The following is a 16,377-nucleotide window of genomic DNA, read 5'->3' as shown; positions in this document are numbered from 1 at the left end:
ACTCTGAAACTGTGGTGCAGGCAAATGAATGTGAGCTTTTTCTGTCTGTAACTGTGCCACAGAGATTACATTTAAACACTTCCAGCACAAACACAGATCTGCATATACAGTCAGGTCCATAAATATTGGGACATCGACACAATTCTAACATTTTTGGCTCTATACACCACCACAATGGATTTGAAATGAAACGAACAAGATGTGCTTTAACTGCAGACTGTCAGCTTTAATTTCAGGGTATTTACATCCAAATCAGGTGAACGGTGTAGGAATTACAACAGTTTGCATATGTGCCTCCCACTTGTTAAGGGACCAAAAGTAATGGGACAATTGGCTTCTCAGCTGTTCCATGGCCAGGTGTGTGTTATTCCCTCATTATCCCAATTACAATGAGCAGATAACAGGTCCAGAGTTCATTGCAAGTGTGCTATTTGCATTTGGAATCTGTTGCTGTCAACTCTTTTTCAAAGCAAGCACTGGATGTACTTGTGATCTGCTGTCAGCCTCTTGCAGTCTCTATACAGCAGGGCAGGTGTGTGAGAGGAAGAAGCAATAAAAGTTTTTCCTTTTAGTTATACTTTTAACTTTGGTTCATGTGCTGATGAGGGGATAGCAGAGTCACGTGCTCATCACTGTGCTGCTTCTCTTTTCACTGTCCAGTCACAGGCTGCAGGTGGGTCCAAAAAAAAAAACATTGAAGATCGTTTCCTGAACACATGGAGGCATCTTCTCTACCTCCCTCTTAAAATAAATCCACACGGATTGCTTGCCAGAGGGCAATAGAGATGGCTGCTGCCCATGTAAGAGGTGTTTACGTATAGAGAGGTTATCCTCACCTGGTCCGCTCCTTGATCATGGAATCTTTGCTCTTCTGTACTGCAAAGCTGCTTGACGAATCTTCACATCTGAGACAATTCAGAGTGAGTTTAAAGAGGTCTGAAAATAGTCTGTCGGTCCAATTGGCTATGGTGTCTGCTGTCCTATGTCTAAAGCTTGGTATACACAGTAAGTTTGTTTTCGTTTAGCCCGCTTGGCTGAACGAAAAAAAAAAATTGGGCAGCTTGTGGGGAAGTCTCTGTACTAGCTATTCGATGTTACTAAAGTGATCTCCCAGCTGTGCTATTCTAATGGGGACTGCCCCCCGCTAGAACACACTGGTCAGAGCTCGCAGCCAATGGCTGAGACGAGGGAGAGATCTCCAACAGATTGACACCTTCAGCTTTTTTCCTGTGAGCTCTGTTGAAGGCGGTGTGTCCTTTCATAGGGTGCAGATAAACAGGTACATCTTATGTAGAAGGATTTGTTTGGTCTCACCTGGGGCCAATCACTTCACTGGGTATTTTTGAAGGTTTACAACCACTTTAACCGCTTCCTGACCACCCTATAGCAGAAGTACTGCTACAGGGAGGCAGGGCTATGCAAAATCATGTATATATATATATGATTTTGCATATCTGGGTAGGAGGTGCACGAACGTACCGCCCCGCCATTGGTGGCTACAAATGTCAATCACCAGCTGGATATTCTCCGCCGACACCTAGCAATCGCCGAGTATCACTGACAGGGGAGAGACCTGTGTGTAAACTACACAGGTCTCTCTCCTGCCAGCAGTATCATGCTGCTGTGTATTTCTCTGCACAGTAGAGAAATACAAAGCAGCAGTTTCCCTAGTAAAACCCGCACACAGTTAACCCTTTGATGGCCCCAGATGCTAACTCCTTCCTACCCAGTGCCATTAGTACAGTGTCAGTGCTTTTTATTAGCACTGATCACTGTATTGGTGTCACTGGCAGTTAGTTAGTCCCCCCCCCCCCCCCCCAGTGTCAGAATTCCCGCCACAGTCCCGCTATAAGTCACTGATCGCTGCCATTACTAGTATTAAAAAAAAAGTCCCAGTATATATACCGCCATTTGTAGATGTTATAGCTTTCACGTAAACCAAATAATTTACACGTATTGGGAAAGACATGTATGGGCAGCACAGTGGCTAATTGGTTAGGACTTGGTAAATACTAGGGTTGTTGGTTCAAATCCCAACCACGGTGCCACCTGCCTGGAGTTTGCATGTTCTCCCTGTGCTTGTGTGGGTTTCCTGGTATGCTGGTAGGTGAATTAGCTCCTGTCTAAATTGTCCCTAGTATGTGTATGTATGAATGTAAGTTAGGGACCAGGGCCGGACTGACAACTCATGCGGCCCCCGGGCATAGGGGATCATGGGGCCCCTGTGTCCTTGCCCAAACTCAAAAAAGCCTATGAAAAAGGTACCAGGGGCATCTCATGGGGCCCCCTACTGACCCCAGGCCCTCGGGCAGTGCCCGAGTTTCCAAATGGTCAGTCCGCCCCTGTTAGGGACCTTAGATTGTACACCCCTTGGGGGTTAGGGACTGATGTGAATGTACAATATATATATATGTGTAAACCGACGGCGCTCTATAAGTACCTGAAATAAATAAATCAGCAAAGACATGGAGCAGAATACATTTTGGCCTATCTATATGAAGAAATTTGATTTATTAAATTATTTACTGAACATGTTTTATAGCAAAAAGTCAAAAAAATGTTTTGTTTTTTTTCAAAATTGTCATCTTTTGTTTATAGTGCAAAAAATAAAAACCGCAGAGGTGATCAAATAAAAGCTCCATTTGTGGAAAAAAAGGACATACATTTCATTTGGGTGCAGCGTTGCATGACCGCGCAATTGTCAGTTAAGGGAACGCAACGTCGTATCGCAAAAAGTGGCCTGGTCAGAAATGGGAATAAATCCTCCGGGGGTCAAGTGGTTAAACAGCTTGTCATGCGAGAACCCAATGGCACAATGCCAGATACTCTGCCGTGTTGGTGTTTTTGTGTTTTTAAGGACAGGTTCGCTTTACACCGGAAACAACCTGAACTGCCATCTTTGTTTTATTTGATGTTTAATGAACCACCTCCTGGAACTTCACAACACCCTGCCCTGGACTGGCCAGGGACGCGCATGCGCAGCGCGCTTGCTCTCTCGCTCGCTGCTAGTGTTGCTATGGAACCTGGTTCGGGGGCGCGCCTGACAGTCAGGACGCGCGTGCCCGCCACAAGGAAATAGGCCACTTCTCCAGTTCCTGTTTCGGTGACAGCAAAACAACGGGGCAGAGCGGAGCCGCCTGTGCAGCGGAAGTCCCCGGGGAGGCTGAGCCCAGCACCGACAGGAAGGTGAGGGGGGATTGGAGGAGCCTGGGGCCCCACATAGTACAGGGCTGGGGCCACAGCTGCAGGAAGGTCATTACACAGGTAACATGTAGCACATTTCTGGCGGAAGTAATCATTGTTTATTGCATGGCATTGAATTGTTTATCGCATGGCAGAATATTGCCAGGATCATAAAGAGGACCTGTGAGAGCGGAGGCGTGGGAGCCGCCATTGATGACGTAAAGGAAGCGCGCTCCCTGCCCTCTAAACTCGTCATCCCGCACGCGTGTTCCTGGTCGGTGACCCCAAAGTAGGTCGCCAGGATTGAGATCACCGCCGGGGAGCTTGCGCCTAGGCTTAGTATATATTTGTGGTTGGGGGCAATAAAAACAGGTGGTTGAGCCAAGTTTTAAACACCCCCCACCCCCAATCTGCAGCCATATGAGGGTATATGCATGCCACGGCAAGCATGCGTTCAGCAGGTAATGCTGTCCACTGCATACCATGTGCAGTGCTCTAGGTAGTAGCATGGTGGTGCAGGACCTGTCGCCTCCTCGCTGCCTGTCAAATGCCCTACTGAAAAGTGATCCACCTTAGGTCACTCTTCGGAGGTTCAGCACATGTGTAATCCAGCTCTAAGGGTTCATTCGCACTAGTGTTAGACTCTGAACAGCGATCTGCATTCGAGTTACTCTTTAGAGACCATTTGTCAGGTGGTGAGGTGTTTTATCACCTCCTCACTGGCTGCTTTAACCTCTTCAATCCTGCACTAGTGCGCCGCAACCACGTGTATCGCATGCGGTCTCCAGACACTTGCAGGGCAGCCCCTTTCACTGGAATGGGTTGTGTGTAGCAGTTGCTACACCTTGCGAAAGTGACGGGGGTACAATTCCTGCCAGTACACCACACTAGGGGTTGAGTCCTGCTTTTACTGCCCCCCATCTGTTACCCTCTACAGAGGCAGCATCCGGGGTTGTACACATATTGGAGCCGTGATGATTTATGTATACATAGTCCCATTGCATACGTTCCTGGAAAAGCTCTAGGATCCTGGGTGCTGCAGCAACCACCAGCTGGAGATTGGACCGTGCATGACACAGTGTAGATATGCAGATCATCATCACATGCCTGACAAAGGGGTCCTGCGTGGCTCCGGGCCATTCCACTCTCTTGTTTGTGATGTGAGCATACTCCAACTTATTTATTATTTATTTCAGGTACTTATATAGCGCCGTCAATTTACGCAGCACTTTACATATATATTGTACATTCACATCAGTCCCTAACCCTCAAGGGGTGTACAATCTAAGGTCCCTAACTCACATTCATACATACACATACTAGGGACAATTTGGACAGGAGACAATTCACCTACCAGCATGTCTTTGGAGTGTGGGAGGAAACCGGAGTACCCGGAGGAAACCCACACAGGCACAGGGAGAACATGCAAACTCCAGGCAGGTGGTGCCGTGGCTGGGATTTGAACCAACAACCCTAGCACTGCCAGGTGGAAGTGCTAACCATTTAGCCACTGTGCTGCCAATAAAAAAAAAAAACACTTGGACTCAACTTGAAGATCCGCAGTGTGCTGACCAATATCTGTGTCATGCGTGGTCCAGTCTCCAGCTATTGGTTGCTGCAACACTCAGGGTCCTAGAGCCTTTTCCAGAAATACATGCAATGGGAATATGGATAATGTATGGGCAGCACAGTGGCTAAATGGTTAGCACTTCTGCCTGGCAGTACTAGGGTCGTTGGTTCAAATCCCAGCCACGGCACCTCCTGCCTGGAGTTTGCATGTTCTCCCTTTGCCTGCGTGGGTTTCCTTTAGGTACTCCGGTTTCCTCCCACACTCCAAAGACATGCTGGTAAGTTAATTAGCTCCTGTCTAAATTGTCCCTAGTATGTGTTTGTATGAATGTAAGTTAGGGACCTTAGATTGTACACCCCTTGAGCATTAGGGACTGATGTGAATGTACAATATATATATAAAATTGACGGCTCTATATAAGTACTTAATAATAATAATGAATTCCTGATGCAGTTGCATCATAGCCGCAAGATGTGTACAACCCTGGCTGCTGCCTCTGCAGATGGTAGCCGTTGGGGGGCAGTAAAAGCAGGGCTCAGCTACAGGGTTTTACTTAAAAAGAATAATAAAACAAAAAAAAAAAAATCTCATGCACTGCCCCAAATCCTTGCTACACATCCTGAGCTGCTGCCAGCACCCTAATGTGTTCCCACATCCAAAAATGAAAAGAAAGGAATAGTGCTGCACTGCTGCTGATGCTAAATAACAGGAAGCAGTCAAATATAAAATATTTAAAAAAAAACAAAAACCCACCAGCCTATCCAACACACATATAAAGAGATGCCGAATGTGAGATAAACCTTCAGTGCTAAGTAAACCCAATAGGAATTAATACAAATTCCATCAAATCCACAAGTGCATGAGTGAATAAATATTAAAGGTAAATCAATAAAACAAAATCAGTTAATACCTGCCAGCCTCTCAAATCAGCGAGCAATAAATAGACTGATACTTCAATAATATCCTAACGAATAAATCACAATATCAGTAATTTGCAAATAGATGAATGAAAAAGTAAGCAGATGATTAAAAGTAATGCGTGTCCTACGTTATTCCTTGCCATCCCTGCCTCCTACTAGTTATGGCCTCTTATAGTCACTGCCTGTGCTAGCCCTGGATCCGTGATTCTTCTAGTTTCCCTTTCCTCCATGTTTTCTTTCTGATTTCTCCTTTTTTTTTTTTTTTTTTTCTTTTTTTTTTTCTTTCTTCTAACCTTTTTTCTTTCCTCTTCTTCTTTTTCCAGTAATATGTTGGACTACTGCTGCTAATATTTGGTTCGGCTTTTTGCCGTCCCTCCTTCGTTATTTGACTAATACAAGTCAGCAGGTTGTATCTGTTTATGTGTTTTTGCTCTGCTCTGCCCCTCGAGGGCGTATCTTGAGCTTGTTGTATTCTTAAAACAAAACTTTCTTAATAAAAATATTGAAACAGAAAAAGTAGTGCATGTCCCCGAACACAGACACTGAGAGGTCAGGGACACCTATGCACACGCACCCACGCAGATGTCGGATTGGGAGCAGCGGCTGTGTCTATGCAGTTGCTGAATTTTGATTGACGTGGAGCCCTGGTTCACACTGATGCGGAGTGGAATTTGCACCAGTGTCTTTGCAATTTCTGCACCGCATCATAATCGCACCCCGTTTATGTGAACTGCTGCAGGTGTGTATCCACACCCCAAAATTGGTTTGCAGAACGCGGTGCAATGCGCAGAATTGGATCGCATCGGTGTGGACACCCATGCGATCCGATTCTGGTGCGGACACAAAAAAAGGGTCCAGCACTATTTGGTGTGGATGCGGTGTGATTTGAGCTATACAAAATGTATGGTTCAAATTACACCGCAGAGAAATCGCATGTGATTCGCACAGGAGTGCGGTGCGGTTCCTGTGCGAATCACATGCGATGTACCGCACCGCATCAGCGTGAACCAGGGACACCTGTGCAGGCAAATCACGGCCCTCACATGGGTGTACGCCTGTGTGAATGAGGCCTTAGGACTCGTTCACACTTGACTGTTTTCCAACTCTTGTCAAACGCCCCTATAGCATTTGACAAGTGTTGGTCCGGCGTTTGCGGAGCTTTTTTTACGCTCCGCAAACGCCGCATGCGCGGTTTATTGGAGGTTGCTAGGCGTTTGCCAAGCGTTAAAAACGCCCCACAAACGCCTATAATGAAGTTTGAATGGTGTTAACGTTCCGCAAACGCGGCGCAACCACACCGCAAACGCCGGGCGTTTGCGTAGCGGCACCATAGACTTGAATAGGAGGCTTCAACTCCTCCTGACTCGACCAATCACGGCCCTCACATGGGTGTACGCCTGTGTGAACAAGGCCTTAGGGCTCGTTCACACTTGACTGTTTTCCAACTCTTGTCAAACGCCCCTATAGCGTTTGACAAGTGTTGGTCCGGCGTTTGCAGAGTGTTTTTTAACGCTCCGCAAACGCCGCATGCGTGGTTTAGAGGCGGTTGCTAGGCATTTGCGTCAAAAACGCCCCACAAACGCCTATAATGAAGTTTGAATGGTGTTAACGCTCCGCAAATGCCGGTCGGGCATTTGCGGAACGGCACCATAGACTTGAATAGGAGGCTTCAACTCCTCCTGACTCAACCAGAGGCGTCCGTTTTGCCGCGACGCGCCGCTAACGCTCCCGTGTGAACAGCACATTGTGCTGTAATGTGCAGAATTTTCACAGGCGCTTGGGAAACGGTAAAAACGCTTCCCAAACGCCTGTCTGCCGTTTACAAACCAGGCTAGTGTGAACGTAGCCTTAAAATCTGTTGGGGACATTTACTAAAATTGGAGCACTCGGAATCCGCTGCGACCATGCATGGTAGCCAATCAGCTTCTAATGTCAGCTTGTTCAACTAAGCTTTGACAATAAAAGCTGGAATCTGATTGGTTGCTGTGCAGAGCTGCAGCAGATTTTGCACCCTCCAGTTTTAGTAAATAACCCCCTCTATGTCTAGACTTACATAAAGCCAAGGCATGTGCTATTTATATCCCTTACAAATAGTTTCTATGCATTCCAGAAGATCTGTGTTGTCTGGGATTGTCTGCCTTCACACGTGTGTCTGTCTGCATGTGTATTGTGCAGCCTGTGCAAAAGCGACTTTACCTAAGGGCCCATTCACACCCATGAATAGGGCCGGACAGCTGATTACTGCGGCAGAAATCACAGGCGACAGCTTCAGGCAGGAATCCTGTACAATGACAGGCTGACAGCATCCTCTGCTGTTCACATGTATCCGCACATCCCATGGTTACCTGTGGACAGGGACAAACGACCATTCCGGGACCCAGTCTGACTGCGCCAATGTCCGATCACCTGTCCCTAACTGCAGCTAACTATTGGATGTGTCAATACATGCGAACAGTGGTAGACAGCCACGGCCACTGTCAGCCTGTCATTGTATTGTACAGGTTTCCTGTCTGAAACTGTATACACCAGTGACTTCTGCTTCTGGAATTTGCTGATTTGTTTTGTTTTTTTTTTGACGCAGGAATCCGCTGCCTGGCCCTAATTGCAAGTGTGAGTGAGCCCTAAAGGGCAACAGCCTTGAACCAACTGTACATTTTCCCATCCAGAATAGCTAAAAGAACACAAGGACACCCCTGTATAGGTAGATGTCAAGCTGGGTGGGCTGTCATTTCCTAAAACCCCTACACCCTTGAATTAGGCTGGCCATACACTATACAATTTTCTATCCAATTTCTGCCCAATTTCCTTTAGATTTACCTTCAACTATGTAGTGCAAGAGCCTGGCTAATTGGATACAATTGAAAGTGTTGTTAGGTTTGCCCTCATATTATATGGTTTTTGGTAAATCTAAACCAAAAATCTCAAGAAAATTGGATAATCTATGGCCAGCCTTAGCGCCTCTTTGTCTGTTGTGTTAAAATGAATGGGCTGATCTCAATGCACAACGATCCGCACCTGCAGCTTTATCGGGAAGGCAGATCCCCACAGTGCATAGTATGTGTGTTGGCTGGTAAATTGGTAATCCAGTTTTTTGTAAAAGATGTTATGCTGCGTAAATAGATACCAAATATGTCACGCCCTAAAATTGTGCATGCCCGTGCAACAGCGACAAACAACGTAAATTTTACTATCCATAGGGGGCGCTTTAAAAGCCTTTACAGGTTACCGCTATGCAGATTTACAGAGGCGGTCTGGTGCTAGAATTACTGGCCATGATCTGACGTTTGTGGTGATACCTCACATGTGGGGTGATCACTGGGCGCATGCGGGACCAATGCGTGCGCACACAAGGAGGCACTTTTATTTTAATTTTTTATTTATTTTTACACTGTTGCTTTAACCACTCGCCGTCCGGCCGCTGTTTATAAACGGCAGGACAGTGGCACTCCAGGGGCGGGTTGCCGTTCATAAACATCACCCGCCATTATGGACTGTGCGCGCTCCCCGCGATCCGGTGCCCGCTGTGTCCCCCAGACACAGTGGAATACCAATCGTCGTACGGGACCTCTGTGCGAGGTCCCGATCATGTCATCACTGATTGGCCAATCAGTGATCACATGCAGAGTAGTAAACAAGATGTCACTTCTGACATCATTGCTTACTACGTGTGAAATCTGTGAATGATCACAGAGGTCACATGGTACAAGGCTATTCACAAAAGCCTTGTACCATGTGACAAGCTGTGACCAATCACAGCTCACACAGTATTTCTCAATGGCTGCAAGAATGCAGCCAGAGAGAAGGAGAAATGATTGTTTTTATAGCCTTTATGGGTGTAGAAGCAATCAGTGTACAAAAAAAAAAAATCATCATCACCCCCCACAAGTACTACAGTGTCCCCTGCAGACCGTTTCACTGGCCGCCCTGTATTCCAGGAGGCCGGCATCTTCAGTGTGGGCACCCGGCTGTGATAGCTTGCGGCTTTACAGCCAGGTACCCACTGCGCATGCGCGAGTAGCGATGCGCTTCATGAATGGTCCTGTAGTCTTCTGTGACCTGTCACGTGTCCCACCCAAGACTACAGGGAGGGAGGGAGGACACCTTCCGATTGCCTAGGCGATTGGACCAGAAGTGGGAGTGGGTACCTGTCAAATTTGGGTACCCACTCCCCCCCGCCCCCCAAAGGTGCCAATCCTTAATGGAGAGCAGGGGAGCAGTCCTTAAAGCGGAACATCCCCTTTTGGGTGGAGTTCCGCTTTAAATTAAAAAAAAATAACAAACATGTTATACTTGCCTGCTTTGTGCAGTGGTTTTGCACAGAGCAGCCCCAATCCTACTGTCAGGTGCCCCCACAGCAAGCAGCTTGCTATGGGGGCACCCGAGCATGTGCACTCCCCAGCCCCTGCGCCCTGTGTCCATTCACACATGGAGCTGCAGCTCGGCCCCGCCCCCTGTCTTTTCTCACTGGCTGTGATTGACAGCCAGTGAGAAACAGGAGAAAGTTGAGGAAAGGCCTGGCCACCTACCTCATTAAAAATTTGGAAAATGCTCTGAAGTCTATCCGATATGGTAATCAGAGAGCTGGACCATAGAATCGCAAAGAGTTGGATACAACTGAATGGAGATATATATTTTAATCAGCCGTAACATTATGACCACTGACCGGTTAAATGAATAACATTGAATATCTCATTACAAAGGCATCTGAATGTCAGTGGGATATTTTAGGCAGCAAGTATACATGGTGTCCATAAAGTTGATGTGTTGAAAGCTGAAAAAATGGGCATCACAGTGTGTTGTGTATGGGGGCTGTGTAGCCACAGACCGGTCAGGGTGCCCATGCTAACCCTTGTCCACAGCCAAAAGCGCCTACAATGAGCATGTGAGCATCAGAACTGGACCACCGAGCAATGGAAGAAGGTGGCTGGTTGGATGAACCACATTTTCTTTTACATCATGTGGGTGCATGTGCCTCCTTTACCTGGGGAAGAGATTATTATTATTATTATTATTATTATTATTATACAGTATTTATAAAGCAGCAATAGTTCGCTCAGTGCTGTACATTACAAAGGGGGACAGAACATGTGACAGAACAATACCAATACAATGCAAAACATGAGGGGATCGAGGGCCCTGCTCTTTCGAGCTTACAATCTAGGAGGGAGGGGATGGTGGTACAGGAGGAGATAGCTGTGGGGGATTGAGTGGTAGGAAGAGCGGAGGAGGTCGGTCAAGTTAGCAGGGGGTGGGGTAGGCTTCCCTGAAGAGGTGGGTTTTCAGGGTGCGCCTAAAGGAGAGGAGAGTAGGTGATAATCTGATGGGTTGGGGAAGGGAGTTCCAGAGGATGGGTGACACCCTGGAGAAGTCCTGGAGGCGGGCATGGGAGGAGGAGACCAGGGAACTAGAGAGAAGGAGGTCTTGTGAGGAGCGGAGTGTGTGTGCTGGGCGGTACTTGGATATTAGGTCAGTGATGTAGTTCGGGGCAGTATGGTGGACAGCTTTGTACGTCAGTGTTAGGATTTTAAATTTGATCCGTTGTGCAATCGGAAGCCAGTGGAGGGATTGGCAGAGGGGGGTGGCGGAAACAGAGCGGTTGGAAAGGTGAATGAGTCTGGCAGCCGTATTCAGGATCGACTGAAGCGGGGATAGCCAGCGGCGAGGCAGGCCAGTGAGGAGAGAGTTGCAGTAGTCGAGTCGTGATATGATGAGGGAGTGGATGAGCTGTTTAGTGGTTTCTGGGGTTAGGAACGAGAAAGAGATGACACCGAGATACTTTAAGGCAGTGGTTCTCAACCTTCCTAATGCCGTGACCCTTTAATACAGTTCCTCATGTTGTGGTGACCCCCAACCATAAAATTATTTACCCATCAATTATAATTCATGAGTGTCGTTTTACCTCCAATACTGCTGCTTTCAACACAGTAGCTGCTTTTAACAGAGTAGCTGCTTTCAACACAGCAGCTGCTTTCTACACAGTAGCTGCTCTTTAGACATCGGAAATATGTGTTTTCTGATGGTCTTAGGGGACCCCTGTGAAAGGGTCTTTGACCCCCAAAGGGGTCGCGACCCACAGGTTGAGAACCACTGCTTTAAGGGAAGAAGGCAAGCCAGCAGAGGTAGTGTGATGCTTTGGACAATGCTCTGCTGGGAAGGCTTAGGTCCTGCTATTCATGTGAATGTTACTCGACACGTACCACCTACCTAAACATTGTTGCTGACCAAGTACACCCCTTCATGGAAATAGTATTCACTGATGGCAGTGGCCTCTTTCAGCAGGATAATGCTCCCAGCCACACCAAAAATAGTTCAATTATGGTTTGAGGATTATAACAACGTGTTTGCGGCGTTGACTTGGCTTCAAAATTCTCCAGATCTCAATCCAATTAGGCATCCGGTTTGACCGGACACTACATCATGCCTTCTGAGGTCTAGTGGTGTGCTAGGGGCTGCTTGGTGGTAAAGGGGGACCTACTCAATATTAGGTGGCTGGTCATAAGGTGCGTGTGTGTTTTTAAATGTCTCAATCCAAGTCCAATAAAAGGAGATATTATCAATGGTGGCCTCCTAGTCATCCACCAATGTAAACATAAAAAGAAATGAGGATACATACTCCAATGCAATAGTCTTTTTAGCTTCATACACATTACAATCCATATGGCATATAGCGACTACAGTTTCAAGCGAAGAGCAGGGATGCTTGAAATTGTGCAGTCGCTATATGCCATAACGATTGTAAAGTGTATGAAGATGCTTCTTTGAAATAAAGAATATTGCATTTTTGATTATGTATCCTCGTTTCTTTTGAGATATATTTATTATTATATATTTTATTTATTTTTTTGCTACCAGCTTACTTAGGTTGATGTAATATGATAATTATGACTGAGAGGCAACTTTAGCATGACTTAAGTTCTGCTTGAAACTTCTAAATCAGGGCCAGTATGTGAGTCTGTAAAATCACATTGTTGTCCTATGTAGAGAAATGTAGCAATACAGAAAAACAACAAAATAGTTGCATACTCAAATAAGGGACAATGCCAAGAGAAATGTAGGGGACTGCCATTACTTTCTTTTTTCTGAACGTGCAAGTTGCCTGGCCATCTCTAGCTGCAATACAGTCACGGGTCTAAACCCAGGGGCAGACTGACAACTCATGGGGCCCCCGGGCAATAGGGGATCATGGGGCCCCTGTGTCCTTGCCCACACCCAAAAAAGCCTATGAAAAAGACAATAAAAGGTACCAGGGCATCTCATGGGGACCCCTACTGACCCTGGGCCCTCGGGCAGTGCTCAAATGGTCAGTCCGCCCCTGGGCTGAACAAATGTGCAGCAAGTTCTTCCTGAGTTAAAACTCCTGCTAATCTGTGTGGATGGAGGAATCTTCTGCTGCCACTTTCTTGTACTGACAGCTGGTAAATGCAGTTGTTAGAATACCCAAGCAGTGGCTTCCTTTGAGTGGATTGATAGGATCCCTATATCTTGGAATTAACCAGCCTATAGCACCTCGAGCAGCCTTTCCCAACCTTTTCAACCCTGTGGAACTTTTAAAAAAGGTATTCAGGTTTTAGATCATCTTTAAAACACCTATGCTCAGTGGAGAAGGCGCCCCTCAGATTGGTGTCCAGTGGAGAAGGCGCCCCTCAGATTGGCGTCCAGTGGAGAAGGCGCCCCTCAGATTGGCGTCCAGTGGAGAAGGCGCCCCTCAGATTGGCGTCCAGTGGAGAAGGCGCCCCCTCAGATTGGCGTCCAGTAGAGAAGGCGCCCCTCACTTTGGCGGCCAGTTGAGAAGGCGCCCCTCACATTGGCGGCCAGTGGAGATTGCCTTTCATACAGTGGTGGCCAGTGTAAAGGCGCCCCTCACTTTGGTGGACAGTGGAGAAGGCGCCCCTCACATTGGTGGCCAGTGGAGATTGCCTTTCATACAGTGGTGGCCAGTGTAAAGGCGCCCCTCACTTTGGCGGACAGTGGAGAAGGCGCCCCTCACATTGGTGGCCAGTGGAGATTGCCTTTCATAAAGTGGTGGCCAGTGTAAAGGCGCCCCTCACTTTGGCGGACAGTGGAGAAGGCGCCCCTCACATTGGTGGCCAGTGGAGATTGCCTTTCATACAGTGGTGGCCAGTATAAAGGCGCCCCTCACTTTGGCGGACAGTGGAGAAGGCGCCCCTCACATTGGTGGCCAGTGGAGATTGCCTTTCATACAGTGGTGGCCAGTGTAAAGGCGCCCCTCACTTTGGCGGACAGTGGAGAAGGCGCCCCTCACATTGGTGGCCAGTGGAGATTGCCTTTCATACAGTGGTGGCCAGTATAAAGGCGCCCCTCACTTTGGCGGACAGTGGAGAAGGCGCCCCTCACATTGGTGGCCAGTGGAGATTGCCTTTCATACAGTGGTGGCCAGTGTAAAGGCGCCCCTCACTTTGGCGGCCAGTGGAGAAGGCGCCCCTCACTTTGGCGGCCAGTGGAGAATGCGCCCCTCACATTGGCGGCCCGTGGAGATGGCCTTTCACACAATGGTGGCCAGTGGAGACGGCTCCTTTTCATTTAGGATAAGTGGGACAGGGGACCACTTACATTGGTAGAAAGTTGGAGGAAGAATGTCCTCTTACATTATTGGTTACATTTTTGGTAAGTCAATAGACCCTAAACAAGGGCGGCACAGTGGCTTAGTGGTTAGCACATCTTCCTTGCAGTAAATGAGTCATGGGTTCGATTCCCGACCAATGCGCCTCCTGCATGGAGTTTGCATGTTCTCCCTGTGCTTGTGTGGGTTTCCTCCGGGTGCTCTGGTTTCCTCCCACACTCCAAAGACATGCTGGTAGGTTAATTGGATCCTGTCTAAATTGGCCCTAATATGTGTATGTATGAATGTGAGTTAGGGACCTTAGATTGTACGCCCCTTGAGGGTTAGGGACTGATGTGATTGTACAATATATATGTAAAGTGCTGCGTAAATTGACAGTGCTATATAAGTACCTGAAATAAATAAATAAATAAATAATAAAACAATCCCTTGATGAACTTTGTGCGAGAGGCTGACACAAATGATTACTGTATAACTCTGTGTCTCCCACTGATTAAAGTTTAGGCTCATTCATCTTTTTATTCTAATTTCTCCTCCAGCTCATGGACTTTCTGTAAACAGTTTGGGAGCTCAGGGCTCAGTCGGGGCAAGCCGGCCTGAGACTGGTCAGCTCTGGAAACAAGGTGAGTCCATTAATACCTTTTCATTTACCTTTCTATTTTGCTGGTTGTTGAACACGGCTGTTTATTTGATCATGTTGGCACACGGTCTGAGGACAGAGTACACTTATGGCAGAGTACAACGTCCAGTGACCACTGATTTTACAAAGCTGAACTTCAAGCAGATGAAAAACATTAAATAACCACCAAAGAGAAATATATTAAATGTATTATAATGTACAGCTAGTGTAAGGAACAGATTTTAGTTGGTATCCACGTCTGTGTGAACAGAGGGATGACTAGTGCTGTGAATTACAGGCTGTAGGCATGGGGGTGACCAGGACATCTTGCTTTACTGCAATAGAGTAAAGTCAGGTCAGCAGCCTGGCACTGCTGTGTGTTTATCTCATGAATGGATGGACAGAAATGCCAATTTTTTTTTTCCCCTTTATATGTATTGCATCAGTGTATGTAGCTGTTTGTCTGTCTGTTTAGCTTAAAGTGGTTGTAAACCCTCACATACAGTATACCCAGTGACTGGCCTCAGGTAATACACAGAGATGATGAAACAAATCCTTCTACATAAGTCATACCTGTTTGGCCCCTTTCAGACTGGGATCAGCAGATCCGCTTGCTCTGTGTCTGCAGAGCAGACACAGCCACAGCCCACTGTTTTTTATGGAGCAGTTGGATGGAAACGGACCACCTGTCCATTTCCACCCGACTATCATCCGATCCAATCAGCTGGATTGATGGGGAACGGATCCCCATCCGTCTCTTTTTAGCATACAGGATCGGATTAGATGCCGGCAGACACCCACAGCTCCATAGAGAGCCTTGCATGGTCCAATCGGGTCCGCCTGAAAAACTGACAGGCGGACCTGATCGGACCATCAATGTGAAAGGGGCCTTTATCTGCAGTCTTCTCTTTTTTACATCCGTTCAAAGTGCTTAATATATAAAGCTTGTTTGAGAGTTCAGAAAAAAAGGGGACTGAGAGGTGAAATTACAGTCTGGAGAGCTCAGTGAGGAGAGTACTGAGAGCTGATTGGTGGGAAGAGACACTCTCCCCACCACACAACTCACAGGAGCAGAGCTGTGGCTGTCAATCTGCTGGAGGTCCCTCCCCTGTCACCATTTTCCTCTTTGTGTCAGGAAAACTTGTCAGAAGATATAAATGATACTTAGTGCTCTTAATTGAGACAAGTACACACTATAGAGTAGGGGTGTCAAACTAGCAGCCCTCCAGCTGTTGCCAAACTACAAGTCCCATGAGGCATTGAAAAATTGACAGTTACAAGCATGACTCCCAAAGGCAGGGGCATGATGGGACTTGTAGTTTCACAACATCTGGTGGGCCGCCAGTTTGACACCCTGCTATAGAGGGATATGCTTTATTCAATTTTCATGTTTCATGTCATGTTCATGTTTCAGGTTTACAACCACGTTAAAGACCATAGAGACAACTGTTGGGGTTCTTTGATCAAAGCCCATTCTTTTGTTCTAAGCTCCATCTGACTGTCT

The 16,377-nt window shown here is 47.1% G+C and overlaps 1 protein-coding gene across 2 annotated transcripts in view; it reads left to right on the top strand.

Moving 5' to 3' along the window:
• Window positions 1-3,052: 3,052 nt before the first annotated feature.
• Window positions 3,053-16,377, top strand: part of NAA60 (N-alpha-acetyltransferase 60, NatF catalytic subunit) — a 33,234-nt gene continuing 19,909 nt past the window's right edge. The window contains exons 1-2 of one of the 2 annotated variants that reach the window (XM_089683282.1): window positions 3,053-3,186; window positions 14,794-14,877. The gene's annotated coding sequence lies outside the window, so the exon portion shown is untranslated. Of the gene's footprint in view, window positions 3,265-14,793; window positions 14,878-16,377 lie in introns of both variants that reach the window. The other variant, XM_089683289.1, reaches the window with a different exon arrangement.

The sequence above is a fragment of the Staurois parvus genome, unplaced genomic scaffold, assembly GCF_062004578.1.
Source record: "Staurois parvus isolate SC_StPar_1 unplaced genomic scaffold, SC_StPar_1.0 ptg000018l, whole genome shotgun sequence".
Lineage (NCBI taxonomy): Eukaryota > Metazoa > Chordata > Amphibia > Anura > Ranidae > Staurois > Staurois parvus.
The sequence above is the reverse complement of the archived record's forward strand: the minus strand, read 5'-3'. Positions and strand labels throughout refer to the sequence as shown.